Genomic DNA, 14,234 nt, shown 5'->3' on the forward strand with positions numbered 1-14,234 from the left:
TTATGAATATGTAAAGGATAGTTATATATATACAGTCATCCATTTTCTTCTGTGCATGCCTTATCTCCATTTCCCTTTGAGAATTTGGATCTTTGAATCATTTTCAGTCATTGTTTTCTCAATTTTTCCCTATGTATACTGAATGTTCATTACTATCTTGTGATAGCAATTCTCTTCTTATTGTTTAAACTTATAATGCCCTGTTCTTAGTAAGAATTGCACTCCTCTGCTTCTATTTGCCTGATAGTCACCTTACTCCTAATTATGTAATTTTTTTCATTTTGTTTTAGGTGAGCTGACCACTTTCAGTATTTCCTGTAATGCATGCCTCATAGTGGAGAAGTCTCTCATTTTTTGTATGTCTGGAAAGGTCTTAATTTCTCCTTCATATCTAAAGGAGAGCTTAGCTAGATACATTATTCTTGGCTGGTAGTTTCTTTCATTTACTAGTTTAAACTTTGTATCCATTCCTTTCTGGATTATAAGTTTTATGCTGAGAAGTCTAACGATGATCTAATGGGTTTTCCTTTGTAGGTTACCATTTTCCTCTCCCTGGCTGCCCTGAGAATTCTATCTTTGTTGTTAATTTTTTATAACTTTAATACAACGTGTCTTGGTGAAGGCCTTTTTAAGTTGAGATAATTGGGTGTTCTGTTGACTTCTTGAATTCCAAGCTCCAGCTCATTCCTTAGTTTTGGGAAATTCTCATCAACTACTTGTCTGAAAATGCTTTCTAAGCTCTGCTCCTTTTCCTCTCCTTTGTTAATGCCCATTATTCTTATGTTTCCTCTCTTGATGGTACAGCTAGTTCTTGTATTTCTATTTCATTATTTTTCCTTCTTCTGTTTCTCTCTTCTTCCTTGTGATTTATTTCTAGATTTCTGTCTTTGATATCACTGATCCTTTCCTCCATTTGGTCGACTGTATTTCCCAGGCTTGCTATTTCATTTTTCAATTCTTGCAGTGTGTTCTTCATCTCCAGAAGATTGATTTTGTTCTTTTTGAGGGTTTCAGTCACCTTGCTCTGCTCATCTAGGTGTTTTTTCAATTCCTTAAATTGTTGATATTACTCGTTTCGGAATTCACTGAGTTTTTTCAGAAGTACCATCCTGAATTCTCTGTCATTTAAGTCACAAGTTTCTATGTCTGTAAGCTTATTTTCTGGAATTTTTTCTCTTTCTTTCTGATATGCCTTCTCACCTTGGTAGTTCTTGGTTTTTAATGGACTATTTCTCCATCTCAGCATTAATGGAAGTGTTTTCTGCTGGTTTTTTTTTCTGAATGAAGATTTATTATATAAAGGTCTCTCTTTATCCTGCTGCAAAGAAGGCACTTTTCTTTTGGTTTCCAGTAGGTGGCTTCTAAGTCTCTTGGATCTCTGCTTTATATAAGACTTTACAAATACCTGTTTTATTTTCTGATAGATGTTTAATCACACTCACTATTCTCAGTTTCAGTCCTTGTCAGTGTTAGCAATAGTTTCGGTAGTGTTTGCTCAGATTCCCTTGGGGCTCCTCGGTGATCGATCTCAGAGAGTATGGGGGCAGGGGCCCTCTGGTTTGGGGTTTGGGGGCCATGGCTCAGCCTCAGTTTTCTAACCGTGGCCGCTAAAATCAACTGTTGTTTCTCTGCCATCCCTGCTTTTCTGACTTTCCCATTTTTTTTTATTTCTTCTTCTGACCTAATGACTGGGCGCTACCACTGGCCACGTGGAGCTCACAGCTCTCCCACACAGGGCTGTTCAGGGAACTCACCACTCCCTATCTCTTCCCTCTCTTCCCACAGGGAGCTCTGGCTGCTAGAGGCAGCTTCTTTGTTTCCCCTAGTCCCCCGCCTGACTCACGTGGTTCTGACCTGTGGTAGCTCTTATGTACAGATCCCATACTCAGACGTGCTGGTGTGCAATTTGGGCATTTTTTGTTGAGTTTTAGATGTTCAGCTTATTATTTTTTCAAGGGGATAGATCTGAGGACGTCTCTCACTCCTCCATGTTTAATCCAATTCTCTCCGACATTCTTGTTTCTTATAATTGGTTGAGGAGGAGTATCCAATGGTGATATTTTACATATCTCTTTGCCAGATTACGCCATGGACTATTAGTGGTCTCTTTACTACTGGAAGCATCATCATTAGTGTTTTTAAATCTAATTAGGTTTGATAGCCAATTCCAGAAACCCCAGAATCAATTCATAAAATTCATCTTTTTAATTATTTTTAAATTTTTTATTTTTCAATTATAGTTAGTATAAAATATTATATTAGTTTAAGGTGTACAACATGGTGATTAGACATTTATATTATGTACATAGTGATCACCCTGATAAATTCAGTACACATCTGACACCATACATAGTTTTGATAATATTATCGACTATTTTCCTTATGCTATTCTCTACATCCTCATGATTATTTATTTAGATGTTTGAAATACAGCTTTATTCTGATTCTAAATGAAAAGGAATGGGAATGGTTGTAACAAACAAAGTTTCACCACTGAGTTTTGTGTTGTGACTGTAGTGGTCATATATTTGGAACCCAATAAGGAAACAACTGTGTTCCAAAACAGATAAATGCATGGGTCAAAATATAAAAGTTTTTTTCAATTACCACATTCATTCAGAAGACCGTTCATCTCCTTCAACATCCCAGATTAAGCACATGTTCTGCTTAGCTACATAACAAAGTGGCAAACACATTGCACCACTGACATCACAGGATTGCTGCCTATAAAACTAGACTTCTGATGCTGGTCTCCAGCTTCACTTTCTCACAAGTCATCATCCTCATTCATCAGAGCAGTAGTCTGAGCATCCTCTAGATCGTGCTCCTACTGTGCTGCCAAAGCTGGGTACATGACAATCTCTGGTGGGGTGAGAGCAGGTATGGTAACAAACTCCAAGTTAGGGTCTCTGATTAGTTTTCTAGCAAGCCAGAGGAAGGGCTTTTCAAACTTGTAGATTTTGGCAGAAATGTCATAGTATCAAAAATTCTTTTTTGGTGGAAGACAATTTATTTTGCCTTAACTTTCTAGTCCTTAATATCTACTTTGTTGTCACACAACACAATGGGGATGTTTTTAGATATTCATACCAGATCTCTATGCTGGTTAAGCACATTCTTGTATGTAATTCTTGAAGTTACCTCAAACATTATAATACCACACTGGGCTTGGATGTAATAGCCATCTCTCAGTCCACCAAACTCCTGATCAGCTGTGTTCCACACGTTGAAAACTTGATAGGTCCTCTGTTGGAGTGGAACACTAGGGGCTGGACCTTGACACCCAAGGTAGCTACATACTTCTCAAAGTACCAGTTAGATGATGTTTCACAAATGTAATTTTTCCAGTCCTACCATCACCATCTAATACAAGTTTGAACTGAACTTGGGGTTCTCCTTGGGCAGCCATCATGATGTTACTTCCGGAAACATCTCTGGGCCTCTCTGACTCCTCATGACTATTTTGTAACTACCAATTTGTATTTCTTAATCCTTTCCCCTTTTTCACCCATCCCTCAAACCCCCCTCCCATCTGGGAGGGATTACCATCAAAATGTTCGGTAATTGAGTTTGTACCTTTTTGTTTCTTCATTTATTTTGTTCTTCATATTTCACATGTAAGTAAAATCATATGGCATTTATCTTTCTCTGTCTTACTCCACTCAGCACAATGCCCTCTAGGTCCACCCACGTTGCCGTAGATGGCAAGATTTTATTATTTTTCTATGGCTGACTAATATTCCATTGTATATGCGTGTCGCCTCTTCTCTAATCATTCATTCATTAATGGAAACCCAGGGAACCTCCATATCTTGACTATTGTAAATGAACATATGGATTCTCATGTCCCTTCGAAATAGTGTTTTGGGTTTCTTCAAATAAATATCCAGAAGTGGGATGACTGGGTCCTCCTTTGTCTCTTGTTATAGTCTTTGTTTTTAAGTTTATTTTGTCTGGTGTAAGTATTGCTACCCCAGCTTTTGTTTGTTTGTTTCCATTTTCATGAAACATCTTTTTCCATCCCTTTACTTTGAGTCTTTCAATCTGAAGTGAGTCTCTTGTAGGCAGCATATATAAGGTCTTGTTTTCTTATCCATTCAGCCACCCTATCTTTTGATTGAAGCACCTAATCCAATTACATTCAAAGTAATTGTTAATAGGTATGTAGAAGATAAAACATATCTTTTATGTTTTTTCTTCTTGAAGAAGTCTCTCCAACATTTCCTGTAATACTGGTTTGTTGGTGATGAACTCCTTTAGCTTTTTCTTGTCTGGAAAGCTCTTTAACTGTCCTTCAACTTTAAATGATAGCTTCGCTGGGTAGAGGCTGGTTGTAGGTCCTTGCTTTTCATCACTTTGAATATTTTGTGCCAATCCCTTCTGGCCTGCAAAGTTTCTGTTGAGAAATCGACTGACAGTCTTCTGAGTGCTCCCATGTGGGTAACTAATTGCTTTTCTTTTGCTGCTTCTAAGATTCTCTCTTTGTCTTTAACCTTTGGCATTTTAATCGTGATGTGTCTTGGTGTGGGCCTTTTTGGGTTCATCTTGCTTGGGACTCTCGGAGCTTCCTGGGCGTGTGTGTCTGTTTCTTTCACTTCAAATAGGTTTTCAATTCCTTGCCCTCTCTCTTCTCTGGTACCCTTACAATGCAAATGTTGGTATGCTTGATGTCCCAGAGATCCTTTAGACTATCCTTATATTTTTAGATTCTTTTTTCTTGTTGCTATTTTCTGCTACCTTATCTTCCAAATCACTAATTCAATCCTCTGCTTCATTTAACCTACTGTTGATTTCCTCTAAGGTAGTTTTCATTTCAGTTATTGTATTCTTCATTTCTGTTTGGCTCTTTTTCTATCTCCATTTTTATGTTTTCTATTTCTTTGTTAAAGTTCTCACTGAGTTCATCTACTCTTCCCTTAAGTTCATTGAGCGTCCTTATAACCAGTGTTTTGAACTCTGAACCTGGTAGATTGCTCATCTTCTTTTTGTTTAGTTCCTTTTTTGGAGCTTTCTGCTGTTCTTTCATTTGGGATACATGTCTTTGTCACCCCATTTTGGCTGACTCTCTGCGTTTGTTTCCATGTATTAGGTAGAGCTGCTCTGTCTCCCAGTCTTAGTAGAGTGACTGTATGTAGTAGGTGTCCTATGGGGCCCAGTGGGGCAGTCTCCCTAGTCACCTGAGTCGGGTGTTACAAGTGTGTCTTTTGTTTGGGTTGAGTGTGCCCTCCTATTGTAGTTGAACCTGGGTTGCTTTTTGCACATTAGTGCCTCTGGAGGAATTGACCCTTGGGCTGATTGGTTGTAAGGACTGGTCATGACTACAGTCAAGGAACTTTTGTGCAGGGGCTGACCTTATGGAGTAGGATTCACTTTAGCAGAGCTCTGGTGCCTGCCCAGTCTGCCCTTTGGGTGTGTTGTCTTTGGATGCAGTCCCACGTTATACTCACGTCAAAGGAGGCTGCCGAGTATGAAGGCCCTAGGGCCTCCTGGGAGGGGCTCCACCTCATGGCAATTTCAGCTGCCTTCTGTGGTCTGCCTGGGGTCACGTGACATGATCCACCAAGCAATCTGCAGATGGCTTCCACCTGCACTGGGCTTGAAGTGCCTTGAGGATCCTAGCTATTAACTAAGGCTGGCTGCTACTTGCTGGTCTTGGGGCTACTCAGCAAAAATCATGGGGCATGTCGAGGCCAGATGCTGCTTGTTTGGATTTTGTGAACCACTGAGAGATTTTAGGAATGTCTGCAGCATGAGCCCAAGGCAGGTTGTTTGTATGGAAAAGCCACTGGAAGTGGCTTGGGTGGGCCTGCTATTTTGGTGGTGCGGGGTCTCAGGGAATCATTTGAGTGGGGTGACCAGCGTTAGCCAGGTTGATCAAGACTCAGATACAGTGGCCACCTATTTTTGCATGCTGGAACTGGGGAGGGTTCAACAAAGGAACAAGGGATTCTGCCAGCACATCTGTCTGGAAGAAAGCTATCCCTCCAGCCCTTTCTTTGAAGCTAGATAGCTCAGTTCCTCCCTATATTTCCCTGGCACCTATTGAGCTGCTGCTCCAGAGACGAAGATCAGAATAAGTGAATCTGTCAGCGAGTAAATTCTTATGCGGGCCTTTTAAGAGTAACACCTGAAACTCCAGCAGCCCTCCATCTCACTGAGTCACAATCTCTGCTGGTTTTCACAGGTAGAAGTTATGCAGACTTCTCTTCCCAACACTGGAACCCTGCTCTTGGGAGCCCAGTATGGGGCTGGTACCCTTTGCTCCTCTGTGGGGACCTCTTCAGGCAGGATATCTCTCCAAATTTTTAACTGCCACACATGGGTATAACTTGTTCCATGTCTCCACTCCTCTTACCAGTCTGGAGGTGGCTTCTTCTATATGTCCTTAGTTGTAGAACTTCTGTTCAGCTAGACTTCAGGCAATTCTCAATGATTGTTCTGGAGTTTAGATGTAATTTTGACGTGGTTGTGAAAGGCAGCAAGCAGAGTGTTTACCTACTCTACCATCTTGACTGGGTGTAATTTATGTTCTGAATTGTTATGCTATACAGACTCTTCAAGATGGTACTTTTACTTCTATCTCTTTTTCCTCTCTCCCTCCCTTTCTCTCTTTCTCTTTTACCCCATCTCTCTCCTTCTTTCCTTTCTTTCTTTCCTCCTTTCTTCTTAGAAATCAAGTATCAGCAATTTTTCCCTTGTAGCTACTTTGCTTTTCCCTAAACATAACTTTAGATAGCATATTCATGCTTTTCAAACTAGGATATGTATAATTATATACTAAAGTTATATGAAGTTAGAGACTAAACAAGGACCATCTTCTTGGAATACCAATTTTAGTCAAGCATACATGGTTTTATGGAGCTAAATTTACTAAGCACTACATATGAGTCAGGCATTTATTCCTCAAAACAACTACACGAGGTCAATATTATTATTCTTACTTTAGTATTGAAGAAGCTCAGGGTTATGGAGACTAAGTAACTTATCTAAGGTAATGGCTAATAAGCAGTGGAGACAGCCTAACTTGAAAGCTAACTTGAGCCTAATTGATGCCAAGTACTCTTAACTACTATGTTCTACTTCTTTAAAGTGTAGATACACAGTAGAAAGCAAAATTCATATACATAATATTTAAAAATTTTTCAAAATATTATCCAGCTACTTTAAGCTACATTGTCCTCAGCCACTATGGCTATGGTTGTGGGAGAAATGAGAAGCCCTACAAAAAATGTACACAACTGGAATTGGATGAAATTGGCAGATTCAAATGGCCCCATTCATATTGACTAATGGAGATTGCCTTGTGAGCATCTAATTCTGGTTCTCTGTATTAGTCGTGTCTCAAACAAAAACAGATGGCACATTCAAATTAAAAGAATTTGAGAGATGTTGAATTAAGCGGCTACTTTTCTCTCAGCTTTGAGATATAATTGACATATAAAGAAGCTGTTTACATAAAAGTAGATGAGACAGGAGATGTCTTATAATGGATAGTGCAATAACTCAGAGTTAGTAGCAACAAAGCTATTTCCAGCCCTAGGCCTAAAGGTACAGGGTGAAGAATGGTTATTGAAAGGGAGGAGAGAGTGGTGTGGAGAAGTCCGCCTTAACAAGAGCACTGACCTTTGGTTGAAAGACATAGCCACCCCTAGGAAACTTCACAGTGGAAGAGCCAAGTGAATCTATACTCTAAACTAACTCTCCTCCTTCTCTCTGACCTCCTGTGGGAGCTTCCTATTAGCCAAACTCAGTCAAATGCCAGAGGGCAAGAGAGCTGGTTAATGTAATCCATATAGTTCAGATTACAGAGGGCAGAGAGGAAAGAAGAGTGGAGAAAAGATCGGACAAGGCAAAGAGAAGACATCTAGCATAAATCCCTTGGATAGTGCTGTGTCAACAGAAACCTACCAGAATATCCTGTTACTCCTTTCTGCTGATACCATGCAGACTCAAAAGAAGCGACCTCCAAGAGAACATTCTAGCACTTGGATAATAAAATTCAAAGTGTATTAATTAAGATATTGTTAGCTGCTCTAAGCTGCAAACTCCAAATTCTCAGTGACATAACACAGTAAAGGTATCAGTCCAATGTGAGTGTTCCTGGTTGTGAGGGGCCTCCATATGGACACTCCAGACTTACAGGTTAAGTAATTTGCCTTGGTTTACATAGGAAAAGTAGTAGAGCTAGGGTCCAACCCTAGTCTGCCCGCCTACCTTTAAGTCAATGGCTAACCTATTTTAATGGGTAAACAAAATGGCAGTGCAGAAGGAGTTTTTGTTGTCAAGACCAAATCTCTCTTGTTACAAATTAAGCTTACTTCTTCTTTTAGCGTGATACCTTAAAACACCTTATATTTTTCATAGTAATTTTAAAACATTCTTATTCTGTGCTCAAGAAAACTGGAGGTTCACATATTTGTTACATTTCTACATAGAATAAAACACTTTTCTCATGCTAAATATCAAGACAAATCTTTTTCCCAATGAATATATCAGGACAAGGCGGAAATCTGTGAGTCAATCTCAAAGCTGTAGTTTAAGGTTAGAAATTAGGACACCCAATGAAGTTTCCAGGAGAAATCAGTCCAGGGCCCCTCCCAGGGATGAGTCAGAGTTATTTAAGCCATTATCTAAAACTTAGACTGAGAATCCAGAGTCAGTAAAAGGGTCAAAGCCATGTGGAAGCTGCCATAGAATCAGCCACCATAACAACCCTGAGTATGGTTATTGAACAGATAATGATAAACAAGTTGTTCTTGATGAGTCAATCCAGAAAAGAGGCAGGGATAAATAAAAGTTTTATTATTCTCGGGGAAATCACCTCCCATAGTCGGATTTCTGTCACCACATATTTGACAACTTTTACCCCATCTACCTCCTTTCCCCAACTGGTAACCACTAGTCTATTGTCCATGTCCATGAGTCTCTGTTTGTCTTGTTTGTTTGTTGCTTTTAGGTTTCTATCTCACACGTAAGTAATATCATGTGGTTTAAACTTTTTCTGTCTTGCTTATTTCGCTTAGCATGATTATCTCGAGGTCCATCCACGTTGTCGCAAATGGTAGGATTTCATCTCTTCTTATGGCTGAGTAATATTCCATTGTATATATGTACCACAGCTTCTTTAGCCAATCGTCTATCGTAGGATACTTTGGTTGCTTTCATTTCTTGGCCACCGTGAATAATGCTGCTATGAACATTGGTGTGCAAATATCTTTTTAGATATGAGTTTTCAAAACTTTGGGATAAATACCCAGTAGAGGGATTGCTGGATCATATGTTAGATCAATTCTTAGTTTTTTGAGGAACCTTCATACTGAAGGAGAGCCATCTTTGAAACATGGTTCATAATATATACAAGTGTGTCTCTAATTTTGCAAACAAGTTTGCAATAGAGTGTCTTTAGTCTCAGAACTAATCTACAGGCACATGATTGAATTGAGTGTATTTGAAAAGTCTGTTTCTAAATTGTCCCAGCTTATTCAGATGTCCTCATAAACCAAGAAAATAGAATTTCTAGTTCTCTGCCATTGAGGGGTCATGGTCTTGGGTTAGCGAATTGGAGTCACTGATTTTCCATCGTGTCTAATTCATGATCTCTTTCTAGGTTCAGTTTAAAGCTTTTCTTTTTCACCAAGGAGACTGTCTTCTTCTCACACAATAAAAGAGAGAAACCCTAATTAGAAATAAGTGGAAAATGAAGAGTTATTTCTTCTTCAGATTCATTTTGGCTCCAGAGTGAGTGCACATACTTGAAGAAGTGTTTTTGTAAACCTCCCTTCCCCCTCCTCTTAAGTTCTTAGTTGGCTTACCCCATGGTTGTGACTAAGTTGGAACAGTCCTCCTGGGTGTGCCTTTCTCTTTCTGGAGAGAGTTCAGAAGAAGCAGGATCAAATCGTTTGACTTGGAGCAGACTAAGATTGGAGTTGTTATCTCATTTTAACCTTCTGTCTTTGGGATAACACATCTTTTGTCTTCTAAGTGCCCTTAACTTTGAGTGTCTGCTAGGATGTCAGAAGACACAGTGAGAGACAGAAGTTTTTGTTCCCATAGGGACTGTTTTCAGAGTCTATAAAATTTGGCTGCATGTCTAGGATCCAGTTGTTATTTGCAGGGTACTTTTGAGAAAATGTCCCAATAGACTATTTTTAAGCATATGTGCATGTTACTTCACCCACATAAATCTATTTTGCAGTTTAAGTGTAGTTCAGAGTTGGTCCACAGGTTTATTAGTCCCTAAGAGCCCTGAAGGACAAAGTGTAACATTTGTACACTCAAAGCAGTTCAAGAAGAACTCAATAATCCGAGGAGCATTCTTTTACAAACTGTGAGTTACTCCTTTGACTACTATAATTATGACCTGCATAATCTCCCTCAAATCTCCTTATAGGCCTCAAGGCCTTTGCAAGGGTCCTAGGCACTCTCAGACTTTTTCTTGCCCAAGTTGTTTCAATAAGGAGAAGTCAGACTTCTTTATTTCTAAGCTCCCTTGAGCTCACTTTCCTCCTTCCATTTTTTTCACCTACAATTTTTTTCCTTCCCAGAACTGGCCACATGGATAAATAGATGAGGTAGCTGTGTACTGTGATTTGAGAGGCACCACCAGAGAGCATCAACAAGGATTTCTGCTTCTCAAATGCAATGTTTCTTCTAAGAGTTAGAACTTCCTGAGAGTCTTTCTTTCCTTGCAGCAGCAAAGCCTGAGTTCTTTGCTTATTTCCTTTTCCTCCATAGCTGCCCAGCTTGGTCTCTTTCCCCTTAAACTTGGTTGCAGATTGGAAGACAGTCACACCCATTGGTTTATGTATTGTCTATGACTACTTTTGCATTTTTAAGGGAGACGTGAGTAGTTGTGACAAGAGATTATATATGGACTATAATGCCTGAGATATTTACTACATGGTACTTTCCAGGAAGTCTGCCAACTCTTGCTCTAGAAGTTTGAAGGCTAATCACTACAGGAGAAAAAAACACAAATAGCAAGCATGGAGACAGTTATTAAATTTACAACTTCTTATGTAATAGCTTCTGCAGGCTTTAGCTCTATCTACTGTCCAGGACCAAACTTAACCTTGATCAGGAAGGATTAACAGTCTCCCAGTCTAATACTCTGGGAAAGGACCTTAGGTTAACCGTGTTTTAGAGGAGCTCTAACTTTGTGTTCCAGCTCTAATTGCCCTGCAGCACTTATTTCACGATTATTTATTTTGTCTTGTTTAATTATCTAGTACCTCCAATTCTACTTTGTCTATGTCCTCTTGGGACAGGCATTCTGCCATAAACCCCTAACCCAGTTGTCAGGACCCTACTATCTGCCAACATATTTCCTGTATATTGACTTTCTACCTGGATTTCCAGTGTTATATTCTAGATAACCAGTCGTCATATTCTGTCCAACCATAGGTTACCCATTATTTCATTTTAGCTCCCCCAGTGCCTACTACTGAACATTAAACAAATAATTACTGAGTCCCTGCAAGAAGACTCCATCTCCTGTTCTTAGAGACCAATGTAGATTTGATTTGGGGGCTTCCATCTCCCTAATGTTATATCTAAACCACCCCATAATGGATTAGAGCCTTGGAGGTCCATGAACACCGGCCTTGGCTGAAAAAAGATGTATCATATAGTCTATGAAAGCTCACGAAAAATTTGACTCATCTGACCTTTTTAAAGCTGACTAATGTGATTATCATGGCTGTTTTTTGTTCTCCCATGTTCATATTCATAGTATCATTTTTGCTTGCTTTTCTCACTCTCTTTCGTTTATATTTGTTCACCTTGCCTCTGATGACTGACAAATAAGGTAAAAACTGAAGAATGAGGGTTTGCCCTCTAGAATAGTTTACACTGGTGTAAGTTGTGAGGTTATGACTTAGAGGTCAAATTGTAGCCCTAATCTCAGCATTTTAGTCCTGTCAACCAGGAAAAGCAGTAGAAATGGAAGACAGAGTCCTGAATAGAGAGTGGTAACCCTATTTTGTCTTCTTCTGAAGTAGTTCAAACAATTTTTAACAGAGTATGTACTCACAAAAGCATTTGTTAAATGAATAACTGAATTTTTAAAATGCTGGCTTAACTCATTCACTCAATTATGCTTATCTTTAGGTTGTTAGTAGTGAGATTTTTTTCTTTTTGTCTTAATACTCCTCTCTGACCAAAGTAATTAATCTTCATCTCTCTCTTCCTCCAACACACAAACAGTGATAAAGTACAGCCTGCGCAATTGAAGAGCATTTTAATTTCTTTCTAAGAGGGAAGTGTTTTAAGTAACCCCAAACTGGAAAACCTTGGGGTGGAATGGTGGCTTTATGGCATTCAATAAAATTGCTTGCTTGAAAAGAACTTCCCCTTCCCTGAGAGACTTAGATGACATGAGGGTGAATTGAGATGTTGATAAGTTAAATGTTGAATTGAGTTTCAATGCAGCTTGGGTTCGTAAGGCACAGTGTGCCTGGTCTTGTGAGATGGATGAACCTTACTGTAGCAGACTGCTCACAATACCTATCAGCTACACCTCATAGGATGAAGCCCAGAACTGGTGGAGAAAATTTTCTGCTGTCTGTTCAGATCCCATCGTGGCCAGATTTAAGATGCAGTGACTCTTTATCATCATACAGATATATTTCAGTGATATTGTGGGTTCGGTTTCAGACCACCACAATAAAGCGAGTATTGCAGTAAGGCAAATTGCAATTTTTTGCTGTTTGAGGGTCTTGCCCTCAATTTGTAAAAAAAACCCACAAAATCTGTGAAGTGCAATGAAGTGAAGCACAATAAAACAAAGTATTCACATAATCTTTTTGAGCTATTGATCATCTTTTTATAGATGAGGAAACTCAGACCCAAAGAGGTTAAGTGACCAATCCATTAATCACCCAGGTAGACTTGGGACAAAACTCGAACTTGGCTTTCCTGATTCCCCATGTCAGGGTTCTTTTGATCCCCCCATGCTGCCATCCTGACTGTGGTGACACTGCTCATTCTCATTGGGCTAGCTTAGTTCTATGGCTATTTTGCCACTAAGGCTATATCTGTCTGACATTATAACCGCTGGTTGAAAAGAAGAAATTAATAGTCTATACCCATAGTCACTTAACTAAGTATTTGACCAAAATGACTACATGTACATGTGGATAAACAAAATAGAAGTTATCACTCTCCCTCAAAGTAGCCACCTCTCCACAAATTCTCTATGTAGGTTTAATCAATTTAGCTAATTGTGCTGGAATATAATTTATCACCTAGGAAAGCAATCTAATATATTTTATGTTTCCTTAAATTTGCTTCAGAACAATTCTGAGGCCTTTACTTTCATTAAGAGCTTACCTACCTACTCACAAGTCTCCAATAACCTTCTACTAACATAGATAATTAACAAGCATTTATTGTCAGCTATGTACAGACACTCTTATAGGCATTGTGCATGTATAGAAGGAGAGTATTGCAAGAGCAGCATATCATACATGTGTCCTGACTTTGAGAATCTTAGAATCCAATTAGAGAGGTAAGTCTAATACTTATCAAATAGGCATAGAGGAATACAAGAGGTACATAGCCAAGTGTTAGTGTGTGGTTAACAATACTGAAAAGGGAGAGATGTTTTTAGTCTGGGGCAGTCAAGGAAGGCTTTCAGAAGATATGAAACTTGATCTAGGCTTCAAAAACTTATTAGAATTTTGATAGGCAAAGGAAACATAAGAAGGTATTTTTAGGTAAAGAAACAGCATAGGGCAGTAGTCCCTAATATTTTTGGCGCCAGAGACCAGAGCTCCTATGAGAATCTAATGCCTGATGGTCTGAGGTGGAGCTGAAGAGGTGATGCTAGCACTGGGGAGTGGATGCAAATACAGATGAAGCTTTGCTCACTCACCCACTGCTCACCTACTACTGTGTGGGTCAGTTCCTAAAAGGCTATGGACTGGTACCGGTCCGAGGCCTCGGGGTTGGGGACCCCTGGCATAGAACATATAAGAATGAGAAACATAGGAGTTAGGGCAACAATGAAATAATCAGCATAAATAGAGCACAGTGTATGTATGGGATGGGTAATCTCAGCCCAAACTCTCTGCCCGGTATTTAAACCCTACATTCTCTGGCCTTGTATAGTCATGGTACAATCCAGTGACTTCTTTTTTCCCCAAAAGTAGACTAAAAGACCATTATGCTGATGAAGTCTAATGTCCTAGTGGTGTCACCTTCCTCCATGCCAATTGGGATCAAAATGAATTGTA

The 14,234-nt window shown here is 39.4% G+C and overlaps 1 pseudogene; it reads right to left on the reverse strand.

Annotated features, from left to right (window-relative positions):
- Nucleotides 1-2,767: 2,767 nt before the first annotated feature.
- LOC102883233 lies at nt 2,768-3,409 on the reverse strand (annotated as a pseudogene).
- Nucleotides 3,410-14,234: the final 10,825 nt, after the last annotated feature.

Source organism: Pteropus alecto, unplaced genomic scaffold (genome assembly GCF_000325575.1).
Source record: "Pteropus alecto unplaced genomic scaffold, ASM32557v1 scaffold107, whole genome shotgun sequence".
NCBI lineage: Eukaryota > Metazoa > Chordata > Mammalia > Chiroptera > Pteropodidae > Pteropus > Pteropus alecto.